We start from the raw sequence: 17925 nt of genomic DNA on the forward strand, positions 1-17925 counted from the left end.
AATAGATGGACGTGTTCTGATCTCAGATTACAGCTGCAATCAGGTTTACATCAGTGACCGTCTCACCAAGATCAGAGGAAAATTTCTGCTCCGGAGCAGAGAAGCTTTCTACAGTGGTTAAGCCCCGCCCATTCAGCCTACAGCAGTTTGGCCCCGCCCACTCCGCCTACAGCAGTTTAGCCCCGCCCATTCAGCCTACAGTAGTTTAGCCCCGCCCATTCAGGCTGCAGCAGTTTAGACCCGCCCCTTCAGCATGCAGCAGTTTGGCCCCGCCTATTCAGCCCCACCCATTCAGCCTACAGCAGTTTTGCCCCGCCCATTCCACCTACAGCAGTTTAGCCCCGCTTATTCAGCCTACAGCAGTTTAGCCCCGCCCATTCAGCCACAGCCGTTTAACCCCACCCATTCAGCCTACAGCAGTTTAGCCCTGCCCATTCAGCCACAGCAGTTTAGCTCCACCCATTCACATTCAAGTTATAAGGAGGGTTTCATCCCAGGCTGCTGAATAAGGCACAGTAACAGAAACAGCTTGTTTATTGCTGATGGTTAAAGGCCAGCTGGAAAAAGATTAAGTAGACATGAATTAAGTAATTTTAATATTTGTCCGTTTTTTGGTACATAAATATCTGACTCTGAAATCTGAAATGTCACACAAGGAAATGTAGGATATGAGCCCTTTAGGCTTTACATCTGAGATAATAAAGTACTGCGTAAAGCTATTTACACATTTATCTGTTTAAAAATAAATATAAACAAATAATCAAAACACTTTGATGTGCCTTAGTTTGACCGTTTCCTGCCCTCTCCTGGAGGAGGATCAGTGTTTAGTCACCGTCCAGTCTCCACTCTCTCTGATCAATACTTCATTAAATGACCCTGTGGTTTCCGAACCTACGTATTCAGAACAGGATCGGTCATCTTCACGCACAGTAGTTCTGATACTAACATACACAAGCGTACAGAATGTAATCACCTATCTGAGATGAGTCCGATCTTCCCGTATCCCTCATTCTGATCATTGTTTTATTTATGCTGAAGCTACAGTGCGAGGGTCAGTAAAGTTAGGGCTGGGCAATATGACGATATTTATCATTATTGTGATAAATTGTCACTATATGATTCAGTACGCTTTTCTGATCTTATGCTGTTTATCACGGCTTGGTCGCGGACCAACTGCATGTTTCATTATAAAGAAAGTAAAATTAGTCTGTTTAACTGATTTACTTATTTAATACTGTTCTGACACTTTTCGGTTCTTTTTTCTCTGTTGAAACTGATCCGACGTCTGAGAACTTAAATATCCTGGCGAATCACGTATCGTGAAAATGTCTCAAAGTATCACAATATTATATTTGTGCTACATCGTCCCGCCTGTAGAGCTGCAGCTGGAGACGCCACTCACTCTGAACGGTTCCGTGTGTACAGTGAAGCCAGATCTAATTTACAGAGGATTATGATCCCACATCACTCCGACTTTCCATCTCAGCCTCAGACAGCAGGCTGACTGGTGCTGCTCACACAGCGAGGAGTTAAACGCCAACAAATATGAACAAAAATCACAAACATTTCTAATAATTATTCTCAGTAGATTCTCAGAGGAGCTCAAACGCATCTGGTCTGAAAACCCTCTGAGAGAAGCTGCAAGAGAAGCCACTTCCTAAAGAGCGTTTCATTAACACACAGTTCTACACTTGTAAAAAGATGGTTCTTCAAGGGTTCTTCAGTAAAGAAAAAGGCTCTATGTAGAGCCATGGACACTCAAAGAACCCTTCACATAATTAAAATAAAAGGTTATTCTGTTATGATGTCAGGGTCCTATGCACTAGAACAGAGCTCACTAATAGGTGGACCATGGTTTGAGACCGGACCCAGACACTGTCTTATGTGGACCTGGACCTGTAACCGATAAGCTTTGGAGAATTATTTAATTTGGACGGGGTGGTCCTGTTTTAATTGGCGCAGCTTTTCTAGCCTTTACGGTAGCTTTAGAAGCCGGAGACTCACAGACCAATCACATGCACTGTAAATATCACACATGACACTGCTCAGCCAATCAGATCTGTGCATTATAATGAGCCCTGAGTGAGTGACGCCACACAGTGAAGGGACGAGGCGAGAAACAGCAGTCAGAGAAGAAAGTGAGTCAGAGGGAAGTTATTCCACATGACGGGATCTAAAAAGAGGAAACTGACAGTAAATGTTGTTGGAATCTGACTGAACTGGACTTTATTTGATCTGATATTCTGCTGTTGACTGTATGGGATGCTTCCCATTAGAAAGTCTCCAGTAGCCTGTAAAGCATATGTTGCATCTGAAAATCCAACTTTGTACCGTAAGCATGTACGACTTGAATATGACTGTTTACATTTGCATTTCGGAAAAAGTATTTAATGAAAACATTTCGGTGCCATCATGTTTATTCATGACAATCCAGCTACAGCTCAGTGAATCAGGATTTAAGGTTGGTTTCTGTACTAATATTTTACTTCTGTGCTTTGAAGCTGGGCCTTAAAAAGTGGATTAAAGGCTTAAACAGTAACGAAAGTCTGGAAAAATGAGAAATTTATATCAAAATGAGTGAAAATGAGCAGTAATATTATTTTCATTTAACTCATTATTTGCATTTGCAGGCCATTTTATAGACTCTGATACATTAAGGTTTTGCTTATGGATTATTATTATTTTATTTACAATTTTTGGTGCAATATCAACTCCACAGCTACGCCTCTTAATAGCTGATCGTTAATTATGTTTTGTGCGTCTCGATCAATTTACCAGCAAGTTCACTTTTCCGCCACTAGGGGCTTCTGCGTAGGCTGAACAGAAGCAGTTCTGCTAAATCACGTTTACATATAGAAACGAGTGTTTGAAGAGTTTATGCATGAAAATGTACGTATGGCTGATGAATGAGACCCCAGGCGTGGAGCGCTGCTGTGGTCATTCTGGGCGTCGGTATGTGAGGGAGTGAATGACTGGAATGCTCCTCAAATGTCAGAGCGTCTACTGCAGGACACACAGCACAGCGAGCTCCTGTAAATCAGGACCTGCAGAGAGGATCTCCGTCTCTCAGAGCTCCCTGGAGATCTTCAGCACTACAGAAACTCAAACCACAAACTACCGAACTAAACAGCAGATCAGAAGCAGAACACCATCAGCAGTGCGTTCACTAGTGTAGGACAGGGTTTCTCAATCACCGGGTCGTGGACCACCAGGTGGGCCATTAAGCACTCTAGTGGTCCTTGGGCCAGTACTGAGGAGGAGCTGGTGGTCTGTAGTGGGCCAGTGATGGTACTGAATCACTATAATAATGATAAAGAAATATAAAACTTTCTCAAACAATAAACAGCATTAAGGCTAGTTATGCAGCAGTGTGGTGCTCAAAGCAGCTTCATGTATTTTTTGTCTTTAGAAACAAAATGCACTGTGCTGAAGTTTGAGTTGTCCAGTCGGGAGTGAGAAATAATAATTAATAAAAGGTAATTTTCCATGTCCTGCTTTATAAAACAACACCTATAATAATAGCTATAAATCACGCTTAAGCGTGCTTGTTAACTGTTGATATTTAATGTTCAGTGTCATGCATGGCATGTTGTGCTGCCTGAAATTGTTGTGCTGAAAATTTCCCAAACATTCCGTTTTATGTTTTCTTGTGGGAATCCTGCTTTCTAGTAACACACTGGTGGATCTTAAGGTGGAAAAGACTGAGAAACCCCGGTTTAGTACGCACAGTGTAGTAGTTTGAGATCCAGTCATAGATTTCTGGATGTTACATTGACCTTGAATTATTACTTAAACATAATAAAAATGATTTAATATGTTTGTATTGTTTAAAATTGTTTAAATAATACAAATATTTGAAAACAGATTTATTCTATTTAACGTGGTGTATTTGGTAAATTGTTGCCGATGTATCGGTGGGGCAATGTTTACAATATGTGCAGTAAAGAGATCATTAGGTGGAGGTCAGGAGGTGGGATCAGGGTCAGGAAGAAGGATTAGAGAGCAGCTGCATCAACTCTATTTCTGTAGACAGAATGACTGATGACATGCGTTTTGTTTTTCCTCAAATTTAGGAAAGCTCGCAGACTTCAGGGCGCAGAGGACTGGGACCGAGCACCTACAGCCACGTCCATCCACTGGTCAGAACAGAGAGGTCAGTGCAGCTTTTGCTCTTCTTCCACTCTCAGCTGAACTCAGACTCAGCCTGGCAGCAAAAGATCAGAGTGAGAGAGGAGAGATCTGTGATGGTCAATGTGTCAGTGGGACACTCCTCACATGGACTTCAGTCTTCAACTGTAAACCTACTGACTGCATCTGTGTGGTTGGCGTTTCTGATAAAATGGCCTTTGGTACAAGGTGTTGGAGAAACTGGTGGGCCTGTGATGTCATGTGCATTTGATTGCTGACTGACGATACGGTCATAAAAAAAAAAAAAACAAAGCCTGCAGTCCGTATCTCAGATCAGACACTGTCAGACTGAAGATTCTCTTATTTACGGTCTGTTCTCTCCAATAACTGTCTCAGCACCTTAGGTAACTGTGGAACGACCTGTGCTCCCTGTTCAAACCAGAGAAAACAAATACGCCGTCTATTCAGAACCTCAGTCTAAAGCCAACTCTGTTCTCAGTTCGGTTTGGTAGATTTAAAGTGTGGTTTTCGGTCATTTCCGGCTGAGATAGAGTGGTGGTTTTTGTTACGGTTTGGTGGTTGTAGGGTGGCACTTTTGGGGGATGTTTTGGCTGGATTTAGAGTGGTAGTGTTCGGTCATTTCGGGCTGATTTAGAGTGGCGGTTTTTGGTCAGTTTTGGCTGATTTACAGTGGTAGTGTTCGCTCATTTCCAGCTGATTTAGAGTGGCGGTTTTTGGTCGTTTCCAGCTGATTTAGAGTGGCGGTTTTTGGTCATTTCAGGCTGATTTAGAGTGGCGGTTTTTGGTCATTTCAGGCTGTTTAGACTGCCGGTTTTTGGTCATTTCTGGCTGATTTAGAGTGGCGGTTTTTGGTCATTTGAGGCTGATTTAGAGTGGCGGTTTTCGGTCATTTCTGGCTGATTTAGAGTGGCGGTTTTTGGTCATTTCAGGCTGATTTAGAGTGGCGGTTTTTGGTCATTTCAGGCTGTTTAGACTGCCGGTTTTTGGTCATTTCTGGCTGATTTAGAGTGGCGGTTTTCGGTCATTTTTGGCTGATTTAGAGTGGCGGTTTTCGGTCATTTCTGGCTGATTTAGAGTGGCGGTTTTTGGTCATTTCTGGCTGATTTAGAGTGGCGGTTTTCGGTCAGTTTTGGCTGATTTAGAGTGGTGGTTTTTGGTCATTTCTGGCAGATTTAGAGTGGCGGTTTTTGGTCATTTTTGGCTGATTTAGAGTGGCGGTTTTTGGTCATTTTTGGCTGATTTAGAGTGGTAGTTTTTGGTCATTTCTGGCTGATTTAGAGTGCTGGTTTTCAGTCATTTTTGGCTGATTTAGAGTGGTGGTTTTTGGTCGATTTAGAGTGGTGGTTTTTGGTCATTTCTGGCTGATTTAGAGTGGCGGTTTTTGGTCATTTCCAGCTGATTTAGAGTGGCGGTTTCTGGCATTTTTGACTGATTTAGAGTGGCAGTTTTTGCTAATTTTGCGCTGATTTAGAGTGGCGGTTTTCGGTCAGTTTTGGCTGATTTAGAGTGGTGGTTTTTGGTCATTTCCAGCTGATTTAGAGTGGCGTTTTTTGGTCATTTCCAGCTGATTTAGAGTGGCGGTTTTTGGTCATTTCTGGCTGATTTAGAGTGGCGGTTTTTGGTCATTTCCAGCTGATTTAGAGTGGCGGTTTTTGGTCATTTCTGGCTGATTTAGAGTGGCGGTTTTTGGTCATTTCCAGCTGATTTAGAGTGGCGGTTTCTGTCATTTTTGACTGATTTAGAGTGGTGGTTTTTGGTCATTTTTGGCTGATTTAGAGTGGTGGTTTTTGGTCATTTTTGGCTGATTTAGAGTGGTGGTTTTTGGTCATTTCTGTCTGATTTAGAGTGGCAGTTTTCGGTCAATTTTGGCTGATTTAGAGTGGTGGTTTTCGGTAATTTTTGGCTGATTTAGAGTGGCGGTTTTCGGTCATTTTTGGCTGATTTAGAGTGGCGGTTTTCTGTCATTTTTGGCTGATTTAGAGTGGCGGTTTTCGGTCATTTTTGGCTGATTTAGAGTGGTGGTTTTCGGTCATTTTTGGCTGATTTAGAGTGGCAGTTTTCGGTCATTTTTGGCTGATTTAGAGTGGTGGTTTTTGGTCATTTCTGGCTGATTTAGAGTGGCGGTTTTCGGTCATTTTTGGCTGATTTAGACTGGCGGTTTTTGGTCATTTCAGGCTGATTTAGAGTGGCGGTTTTTGGTCATTTTTGGCTGATTTAGACTGGCGGGTTTTGGTCATTTGAGGCTGATTTAGAGTGGCGGTTTTTGGTCATTTTTGGCTGATTTAGACTGGCGGGTTTTGGTCATTTCTGGCTGATTTAGAGTGGCGGTTTTTGGTCATTTCTGGCTGATTTAGAGTGGCGGTTTTTGGTCATTTCAGGCTGATTTAGAGTGGCGGTTTTTGGTCATTTCAGGCTGATTTAGAGTGGCGGTTTTTGGTCATTTTTGGCTGATTTAGAGTGCTGGTTTTTGTGGATTGTTAGTTTATTTTATTTTCAGCCAGTGGCAGCTCAGAGTGCTTTACAGACAGGTGATAACATTTTACAGTAATAGAAGAAACTATAAGTTTTCATTTTCCATTAAGACATTTAAAATCATATAAGAGACACAGTCAACCAAAATGATGACACTTGCTGCACCTGTCATAGTGTTTGTGTGCTCTAGTTGTGGTTCCTGTGTGGTCACTCAGATGCTCTGGGGTCGAGCTTTTCACATAATGAACCTGGCGCTGCTACAGTGCAGCTTCCTCTATGGCTTTTGCCACCACACACCACAGACACTCAGTCTCTCCGTCAGCCTGTGGCCCTGATAGCCCAAGTGTGTGGTGATGTAACTGCTGAGACTTCAGATTTAACTTCACACTGGATCACCGTCCATACCCTTAACAGGGTCCACTTCTCTGGAGGCCAGATTTCTGAGCAGCAGAGGAACGTATGATTATTTAGAAACTGCTGAAAGTAGAAACCGTCAAAGTTAAAGTGATGAATTATTACCGGCACTAGGCCTGTCACAATTACTGCATCATCACCTTATCATAATTAATAAAGTTGACTGCAATCATTGTCCAGTTAGCTTTCACAGTTATATGTTAACAGAATGTCAACTGGGCTTTTTTCTAAGAAAAGAATAAAAGATCTTAGGAAACCACAAAACTTCTCTAAACTGCAATCAGGGAGGAGTTGATCTATTGACTGTATATATGATTTATATATGATATGATATATACACACACACACACACGCTAATGGATTGTATATATGATATGTGCACTCATTGGACATGCAGACTCTGTTGCTCTCACTGAATGTTAGTGATGAAAATGGGAAACTAAGTTCACTCTTAAAGCCTCAGAATCTTCACAGTCAGGTTCTTATGATGAACATATTATTACTGAGTTATTGAATGTGGTAAATACATGCAGATGAAGTTCTTTGTCCACGTATACAGCACTAGCACAATGCACTGCTTTTAGAAACATTCTTTAGTGTCAAATTTGAATAAATTTATTACAGTTATTGTATCTATTCATCATAATGGAGGCAAAATGATGAAGTTAAGTCAAGACAATATCTTGGTTCTCCTGCTGGAACAAGTCATTTCCACTGCACCTTTGTTTTCTGCTCATTGTGCCACGTTGCCAGAATCAGTGAAGGTATTAAAAGCTTTCACCGATTTGAAAATAAAGGCTGCTTGGCCTTCCCCATATCATGATTCTGAAGTAAGCCTGCGGTCACCAGACCGATGGGGCTGTGGAGTACACAAGCTTTCCACTCTCTCTGAAATGTGCAGCGTGGGTCTAATGAAGCCGGACTGATCCTGAATCATCAATACAACTCGAGCTGCGTCTTCATGTGGGGTCCCGCTCTTTACGCAGTGAACAGAATGCTGTGAGAACAGACAGAGCTGTGACGGAACCTCAGCAGCACCAGCAGAGCAGCGTATGTGGAGAATGACCGAGTTTGTTTACCAAGGACTGACACCACTTATTGCTGGCTCTCAAAGAAAAGGGCAGAAGTGGGATAATCTACTGCTGCATAGCTGCACTGGTGAGATCCTCTTAATGACAGCGTGTCCACAGCTTAAAGCCATTTTTCTTTTTTTGCTCTTGGGCTCCCCCTACAGTTACAGAGTGTATTTCACATGTACACCAATTAAATACAAATCATGCTGTGAGCACCCCCTCATGGACAGCTGTACACATGCATTTGTTGATGAGCTGAGGGAAACAGAATCAGACTCCTCGAGTGCATCATGTGCATCCTGCAGGAATGTGGACGCTTCCGATTACACTCACGGTTTTTATGTTGCTATGTGTGAAAAAAGACATTGAGTGTAATCTGTAGCGTCCATACGGCGGCCTGACGTCCGTATGGTAGTAGAGAAATGTGGTGCATTACACGGTTCTGGCGAGAGGTTCTCATGCTGCTCCTCCAAAGTTACATAGTGCTATAGCAGCCATTCCGTCTCAGAGCAGTGACGCCGTTCTCGATGTTATAAGTCAGTGTAGCATCAAGTGAAGCTGTTAATTTAAGGTAGACTTGTTACATAACGCTGTCTTAATGACTTAATTAGCTCTACTTATCTCACTCCCAAGCTTCATTGATCTTTGGCCACCACTTGAACATGGCTTAATTATCTTGTTCCCATGTCTTATTAGTTGTTCTATTTGCCTCTATTTGTATGCTTTGCTAAAATTTAGAAGCTGTGATCATGACTGGATTATCTTGTTCTTAGACTTAAAATATATATTACTCAAACTTTTCTAAATAGTGACCACAACTTAATTATCTCAGTCCCAATCCTTTTTAAATAGTAACCACAATATATCTGAATCCTAAACCTTGCTAAATAGTGACCAAAACTTAATTATCTCAATCTCAGAGCTTTCTAAAATTTAGAAGTTAATTTTAAATTTAACATTTACGGCATTTGGCTGACGCTCTTATCCAGAGCGACTTACAATTTGATCATTTTACACAGGTAGGCCAAGGTGGTGTTAGGAGTCTTGCCCAAGGACCCTTATTGGTATAGTGTAGGGTGCTTGACCTGGTGGGGGATTGAACCCCAGTCTACAGAGTAGAAGGCAAAGGTGTTACCCACTACACTAACCAACCACACCAACTTTAACAACTTAATGACCTCAATCCCAAACTTTGCTAAACAGTGACCATGCCTTACTTATCTCAATCCCAGACCTTGCTAAATAGTGACCATGACTTAATTATCTCAATCACAGACCTTGCTAAATAGTGACCATGCCTTAATTCTCAATCTCAGACCTTTCTAATTCATGACCACAGCTTAATGATCTCTATTCAGAAACTTTGCTAAATAGTGACCATGCCTTAATTATCTCAATCACAGACCTTGCTAGTGACCATGACTTAATTATCTCAATCCCAAACCTTAATAAACACTGACCATAACTTGTCTTATTCCATGCTCTTCTTCAAACTGTACATGATGTCCATGACTTCCCGTTCCGTAACTTCAAATGACTCAAATCGTTCTCGTGACTTTGCTGCATCCTGGCCACAAATTAACCATATTATACTTCAAATCACAATTCATAACCGCACAGAATTATTTCATTTCCAAGCCTTACTAAGTGGTTGGCATGATTTAATTATCGCAGCTTAATTATCTTGCCTTATAAACTAATTACTACACACTGGGATCCTGCTCCCAAGCTGTGGCACGCTATTATATTTTTATTAGGAAAGGTCATTTGATCAAACCAATAACGTTACGCTGTTTTCTCAGCTCTCCAGTTAAACAGTCAGCAAAGAAAACCTCACAGGTGTCTATCCTGCCTTCATGATGTGACAGGATATGAAGTCGTTCATCATTTAGATGATTAGCTGTGATTGAACATCATGACTGGATGACTGGATGGACAGTGAATGTGGAAACACTCCACTGTCAGCTGTGGCGTCTGAAGCCTGAAAGCAGCTGTTGTTGTAAAATGTATGACAGTCCAGTTTACAGTGACCTTGTATCATTCTTCACTGAAGGGCTCCTTGAACGTAATCATGGCCGCGTCTTCCGTAAACACGTCCACCCCCCCCCACCCCACCCCTCCCCCCCTCGGCGCTGCCGCAGGCCAGAGTGAGAGTTTATGGTTTATAAAGCAGAAAACCTGATGAACGTTTGAAGACCTTCAGCCACTGTGGTGGAAATCTGGGGTTCGTATTTGTGTTTTCTGATAAACAGGAGGAAGACAGACGGGTAACGTTACTGCTACACCCTTAAAGAGGGTTCTACAAGGGTTCTTTAGTAAAGACAGTGGTTATGTATAGAACCATGATCACTCAAAGAAGCCTTTGCATGATTACGGCTGATTTATTTTATTTAACCAGGATGCCCCGTGTAATTAAAAGCTCTTTTTCGGAGGAGACCTGGCCAAGAAACCGATTTAGGAAAGTTTGGAAGTGAAATAATTAAAGGGTTCTACACAGATTAAGGGTGCTATACAGAACCATATACAACACATTCTCCATCAGTTCATCAATGGTTTCACCATGCAAAGAACCCTTTAGGCATGCAAATGGTTCTTTGAGTGTTCAAGGTTCTATCTATAAGCTTTGGGCCTCATTCCGCAGTCTCTTCCTAATTGTGTTCTTCATGAAGGTCCTAAGAAAAATTCTCTTTGATCTTAAAGCACAGAACTGTTCTCACCTTTGTGTTCTTGACTGTGTGTAGATTCTGTTCTTACCTAAGAATAAACCCCAGTGTCTTTACTAAAGAACCATTTGAAGAACCATATTTTCAAGAGTGTTGGAAGCTCAGTGTGTTACCACAGTAATCATCATTACAGTGGAGAGAGTGGATCAAACCACAGAACCGACTCGTCAGATGTTGAGTTCACAGACAGTTGACTGGTGCAAATCGCTGCTGTCGGAACAAAACCTCATATCTCCATTTTTGTTGTTTTCCAGTTTTTACAAAATTTGAAAATAACTTTTATTCTTTATATTGTGTCAAACCTTCACGATGAATGGGCCAAAGGAAACGGCCCAGAATGACTTAGAAAAATGTCTGGTTCCATTGACTCCCATTAAAAGTAAAGTAGGTTTTTTTCCTTCTCCTGTAAAGTTACCGTTTTGGAGATACAAGGTTTTGTTCCAACAGCAGCGATTTGCAGTATCATAACGAGAACATTGGGCCTCATTCACCAACCGTCTTTCTTAAACCCACTTACACGGTTCTGACGAAGACCCTGACTCTCTAGTGTTCTCTTATGCGGGTTTGTTCTTCGGTAAGAAGAAAATCTCCACACGGTCAAGAGCACAGAGGTGAGAACAGTTCTGCGCTTTAAGATCACAATACAAATCTGATGGAGACTTTTCTCAGGACCTGCATCAAGAACACACTTTAGAACAGACTTAGGGAGATACTGGAGAACCAGGCCCGTTGATGGATGAATCCTGCATAGCAGCAACGATAACATTAAATACTGGTTTCAGGCCCATCTGAAGTCACTGTGCTGAGCTGGTGAAGGACACTGAAGCTAAACTGAAGATAAAACTATGAGTTTTATGGAAACTAAATCATCATCATTAGTCACGAAAAGTGCTGTCCGTAAACCAGGCCTGAAGGGTTCCAAAAGTTCTGACTGACGAGAAGCAGGTCACGGCAGGTAGCACCAGCAATTTGGCTCTCCCTGAGGAGACTGATTACAGCTCAGACAGACTGAGTGGGTAGCTGTAGGTACTCTTGTCAGCAGCAGCTGTATCTGATAAGAAAATCACCACTTAATGGGAAGATAATGATTCAATTAACTCTCACTTAGTGGCCGTCAGAAAAGAGAAGAAATTGCTGTTCTGTTGCCACAAAGTGCTTAAGGTTCTATCCCAGATTTAATCTCCATCTAAAATGAACAACTAGACCAACGTGACCTGCTTTTCCTTAACAGCATTATGGTAGGAATTTTAAATGTTGCTGAATAGACCTTAATTCTGGGAATGCTGACGAGAACTTGTGGATTCTTTGACTTTAGGCTGACAAATAAACACATTTCAGTCTCAAACCTGCATGATCAGTATTTCAAGCAGCAGCACCATCGTGATTTTTACCTGATTTTAAAGGACCTTTTTTGATGAACATCAGAATCAAACGTGTTTGTCTTTATTAAACCCTTAAAATCTCAGGTTTATTACACACTAAAGCTTATCAATCATTCAGTAACTACAGGGACTTCAGTGCAAACTGGCTGATCGAGCCGAAAGATTAAACATTTTTGTATTGAAATAATAAATTAAGAGAGCGCAGAGATTAAGTGACCCTTATTAATCCCACAGCGGGGAAACATTTAACCCATCCGTGCAGTGAAACATCACATACACTCTAGTGAACACACACACTAGGGGGCAGTGAGCACACTTGCCCAGAGCGGTGGGCAGTCCTATCCTCAGCGCCCGGGGAGCAGTTGGGGGGTTACGTATCTTGCTCAAGGACACCTCGGTCATGTACTGTCAGTGCTGGGGATCAAACCGGCGACCTTCCGGTCACAGAGCCAGTTCCCTAACCTCCAGCCCACCACTGCCCCAGTCAACTTTATAACTCCGAGCTTGTGAAACACCTGGTGATCAGGTAGACCAATTAGGGGCAACCAAACCTCCATGTGTTGTGACATCACAACTACAGCTTACTGGTAGTCTGGCTCACTACATACAGGGCTCAAACCCCAAGCAAGAAAAGGTGGATATTCTGGTCTTCTTGGCCAAGAAAACAGGTCTGAACCTTAATTTATAGAAAATAATTGCAATTTAAACAGTCAGAAATTTCAAATCGCTCAGCCTGACTGGTTGAGCTATTCTAAGCGACAGAGGTGGTCATTTAAGGGTTTAGTATGATGCGTTTTTCTTTTTAATCACAAACACAAAACAGTTTTCTGTGGCATCTCTATGGGAGTCATAGCTAAAGTGTGTCCTTCGATACGGTTTCGTTAGACCTGATTCAGGCTACTCCAGTGTGGACATAACATGCAAACCAGTTACAGAGAGTCTGTTAGGACCAGCGACCTCTACTGGCTGTTCTTCATCTGGTTTTATGTTTTTCACACAGATTTAAACTCTAACAGCTGGACTTACGAAGCCACTCGGCTGTACCGACAGCCATGATCTGCATGTTCTCCCAGAAACGCCTCAGAGACGTTTAATACAACAAAACAGTATTTTTAAAAAGTGGCCACACTTTCTGACTTCACTAAAATGGTGAAGAAAAACACTTACAGTCCCCAACCATGCATTTCAGCCATGATCTCAAAGCTTAACCGTGACATGAAAAATAAGGTGGATATAAACTGCAAAGAATAATATCAAGAGAAAACGTCTTGAAAGTAGCCAATAAATCTAGTATTTCTCTCTGCAATGCTGCTGTAGGAATATTATAAGATTGTTTCACATTTTTACTTGTTTTACATGATTTTATTTAGTGAGAGCTTCCTGGTCCACTGGCAGATTAGTTTACCTGTTCTGAGAAATAATCAGCCAGCGGAGCAGCAGATACTTTTATAAGAAGTATAAAATGTCTAGAAAGGAGTTAAATAGCCTTACAATATTGTTATGACAGTCTCATAATGATACACTGTAGATCTATTCATTACATTTAAGATGTTTACAACTGCTAAGAAATGTTTTTTGTAGTGCAACAAGAACTTCTCAAGGTCAGTTTCTGTTCGTCCATTCAGGGTCGTTTTGAAAAAGAGCAGCTCATGTTTTAGATTATGTGAAAAAGGACAGTTAAAAACGACAAAAACACAGATTGTCTTCTTTCTCACAGCGAAGGTGTGAAAAAGAGTGACGCGTCACATCAAAGAAAACAAAAATCCGAATTCTTCTCACTGGAGCTTCTGGTTTGAGGTCTCCATTGTTAGTTTGCTAGATGTGCGTAAAGAAACTGCAGAGAGCAGCTGAGGAACGTTAGCCTCAGCCCTTTATCTGAGCTCTTCGCTGAACGCAAAGTCTGTTTACTGCAGTTTTTAAGTATGAAGGTTTGGGTAAAAGCTGACGGCCATTTTTCAGAACAGGCTTTGACCAGATCTTCAGTAACGAGTCTTCATTAGCCTCAGGACCACCTTCAAGTCCCTTAAACAGCTGTGAAGACTCAGTGTTTCATCTTCAGTCTGCAGTCTGACAGCCTCGTTCAGCTGCTGCCTCATTCCGTGATTCCTCCTGTCAGGCCTTCCATCCGCTGCTCAGTTTATTCCTTGAGTCAGGACGTCTGCGTCTTTTCTGTAGCGTCTGCAGAGCAAACGAGAGACGCTCGGCGAGCAGCTGTCACTTTCTCTGAAACTGTAATTAATAACAGGGCCTGAAAAATAAGCGCTGGAGTCGTTGGGTGTCGGTCAGCTGGAGGAGCTTCTTCACACCTGTCTGAGTCGCTCTGTCTGAGAGACGCACCGGTGCGCCGCCGTACTGTAGCGCTGGGTCGGACACAGTTGAAGCCTAAAGTTCAGTCCTGACCCGTCTATTTGCTTTGACAGCCAAACCTCACCTGAGCTCCTGACTGGTTTTATGAACTTTCAGACCTGCTTGTGCATAGCAGACCTTCTGAAGCTTCTTATTGGCTTTGATTCTGATGATTGAGTTCATCTCCAAAAGGTTTAAGATGGCAAACAGTGTCTATGACTAAAAATGGAGGCCGGTGGCCAGTGACCACATTGCTGAGTCAGCAGCCCTCAGCGCTGGTAGAAACCGTCAGTTCAGAAAAACGTTCATTTGTTGATTTACCGCAGCAGCAGGACTCGGCTGCACCGCTTTTGCATATCTTTGTACCTAAAGCTGGGCGTACAGTACAGGACTTTTACCCTGAACTTAGCCCTGATTCTCAGCCTGGCTGAGTCTGAGCTGGTGGCTCTAGGCTGCAGATTGTTGAGTCAGACGTCGAGTCGAGTCGCGTTTGAGGGGCTCAGACTCAGATTTACAGCCTCCCTTTCAAACCAATCAGAGTTTATCAAACACATCTGATTTTTTTGACCTCAGGGAAATAAAGTGTAAACTGTTCAACGACTCCTGCAACAGCCAATGAGAACCGAGAGCAAGAAAGAAGAAAATACAGCAAGGAAACAAAGAAAAGTGGTGGAAAGTCTCTCACGTGTGGAGCGAAGCATTTTAATGAGCTGAGTTTAAGGCACAACGAGTTTACATACAATTAAAACTCTAAAATCCCAAATCACATCTTTCCATCCACGACCGTCACTTCAACATGTTTACCTGCTACTTCTTTACTGTTTCAGCGCAAACGGCAGAGAAAACAGCAGCAGCTTGTCTGTTCATTTGGGTCTCCTATTAACGAGAGAACATGAGATTTAGCACGAGTCTGTGTGATTTCAGGGAGTTCAGGGAGTTCAGTAACAGCTTAAAAGTGGAGCAGTGTTGATAACTAGTCATTTAGAGTGGATCCCCAATATTTCAGTCACCCAAAAACGCTGTAACGACAGTGTGAGACGCCCAGTCTGTGATCATCTATCAAGACTTTGAAAGTCATGGAGTGAATCCAGGGCTTAACTTTGTCTTTAGTTACACTAGTTTTCAGTTAGACGAGTCCAGTGCTCAGTGCCTGTATAGCTGCAGTTACTGTATACTGTATACTACTTACAGAAGAATATTATAGTGTTTGTATTTATTGTATTTATTGTCTGTCTGCACTGTTTTCTGTTGCTTGTGCTGCCTTTTTCCATAGAAAATATCCTGGGAAAAGGTAAATGTGTACAAGATGAGCTGAATAAAACTACACATGCCATTATGTCTTGCTGCTGTAACACTGCAGTTTCCTCTGTCCCTCCATCCATCCCTACCTCCATCCCTCCATCCTCAGCCATCAGTTCGTGTTGGCGACAGGTTCATGTCTCAGGCCTGTAATAAGCAAAAGGTTTGAATGTGAAGAGTCAGAGATGAGACTCATAACTGTGGATTTCGAGAAATACAGATATTTTTATTCCTGATTTTGTTGTTGAATCTACCTTGTTTGTTAAACAAGACAACGTATGACACGTTTCATTAGAGATTAAATGACCGCATTTGTGGTCGGCGCTGCGGCCCTGACCTTTTCCATTTTCCCGGTGATCCACTGACTTGGAATATTCAGTAACAATTAGCATCACTTCAGAGGAAGAGTGATCCCACCGCTCCGGCTCTGAGAGGCACTTACACACAATCAGACGTCACTGGCCAAGGGGATTCAGTGACGCGGTGGTCTGGGCCAGCATGACGATGATGATGATGATGATGATGATGATGATGATGATGATGAGTCGCCGTGTGTGGATGGAGAAATGGGTTCATTAAGGATTTATTATTTATGCTCTGTTCTGTTCTGATCTGTTCCGATGTGCAATATTCAGTTACACTTAAAGGATGTCTACATAACACATTTATAACACCTTACATAAACACTTCATAACATGTTCATGAACATTTAAAGCAACATTCATAAAGCATACATTTTACATTATTTAATATGGGCTGTGGTTTTATGAGACATTTTTCAAAACAAAAGTTCTCATTTTATATTTTGAAAAACGATATTATTTACAGTCTTCTTCTTCTTTTGGCTGCTCCCTTTAGGGGTCGCCACAGCGGATCATCTGCCTCCATCTTGCCCTATCCACTGCCTCCTCTACTTTTACACCAACCATCTCCATGTCCACCTTCACTACATCCATAAACCTTCTCTGAGGTCTACCTCTTCTCCTTCTACCCGGCAGCTCCATCTCCAACATTCTTTGATCAATATATCCACTATTCCTCCTCAACACATGTCCAAACCATCTCAACCTGGCCTCTCTGGCTTTATCTCCAAACTGCTCCACCTTCACTGTCCCTCTGATCTGCTCATTTCTAATCTTGTCCATCCTTGTCACTCCCAACGAAAATCTCAGCATCTTCATCTCCGCCACCTCCAGCTCAGCCTCCTGTCTTTTAGACAGAGCCACAGTCTCCAAACCATACATGATAGCAGGACGCACTACTGTCTTGTAAACCTTCCCTTTCACTCTTGCTGCTATCCTTCTGTCACACATCATTCCTGACACCAGTCTCCACCCACTCCATCCTGCCTGCACCCTCTTCTTCACCTCTTTTCTACACTGTCCATTGCTCTGGATGGTTGACCCAAGATATTTGAAGTCATCCACCTTTATGACCTCTACTTCTTGCATCTTCACCTTTCCACCTGCCTCCCTCTCATTCACACACATGTATTTTGTCTTGTCTCTACTGACCTTCATTCCTCTCCTCTCCAGTGAATGAAACCAAACTGCTGCTCACTGATCTGAACCTCTCGCCTTAGCCTTGCTTCAACAAAGTTGGCTCATCAACTTTATACCTCTGTAGCTACTGCAGCTCTGCACATCACCCTTGTTCTTAAAAATGGGGACCAGTACACTGCTTCTCCACTCATCAGGCATCCTCTCACTCTCCAGGATTTTGTTAAACAACCTGGTTAAAAAGTCCACTGCCTTCTCTCCTAAACATCTCCATACCTCCACAGGTATGTCATCTGGACCAACTGCCTTTCCATTCTTCATCCTTTTTAAAGCTGCCCTCACTTCCACCTTACTAATTCTCTGCACTTCCTGATCCACTATCTCTCCCCCCATTGTCCTCCTCTCTCTCTCGTTTTCCTCATTCATTAGTTCTTCAAAGAACTCCTTCCATCTACTCAACACTCTCTGTTCACTCACTAGTACATTTCCCTCTCTATCCTTTATCAGCCTAACCTGCTGTACATCCTTTCCAGCTCTGTCTCTCTGTTTAGCCAAACGATACAAGTCT

At 42.4% G+C, this 17925-nt stretch overlaps 1 protein-coding gene across 2 annotated transcripts in view; it reads left to right on the forward strand.

The window, feature by feature from the left end:
• The window catches only part of raly (RALY heterogeneous nuclear ribonucleoprotein), a 145307-nt gene that overhangs the window by 7877 nt on the left and 119505 nt on the right, over nucleotides 1–17925 (forward strand). For both annotated transcript variants that reach the window (XM_017708388.2, XM_017708389.2), the window contains exon 2: nucleotides 4074–4153. The gene's annotated coding sequence lies outside the window, so the exon portion shown is untranslated. The remainder of the gene's footprint in view (nucleotides 1–4073; nucleotides 4154–17925) is intronic.

The sequence above is a fragment of the Pygocentrus nattereri genome, chromosome 26, assembly GCF_015220715.1.
Source record: "Pygocentrus nattereri isolate fPygNat1 chromosome 26, fPygNat1.pri, whole genome shotgun sequence".
Lineage (NCBI taxonomy): Eukaryota > Metazoa > Chordata > Actinopteri > Characiformes > Serrasalmidae > Pygocentrus > Pygocentrus nattereri.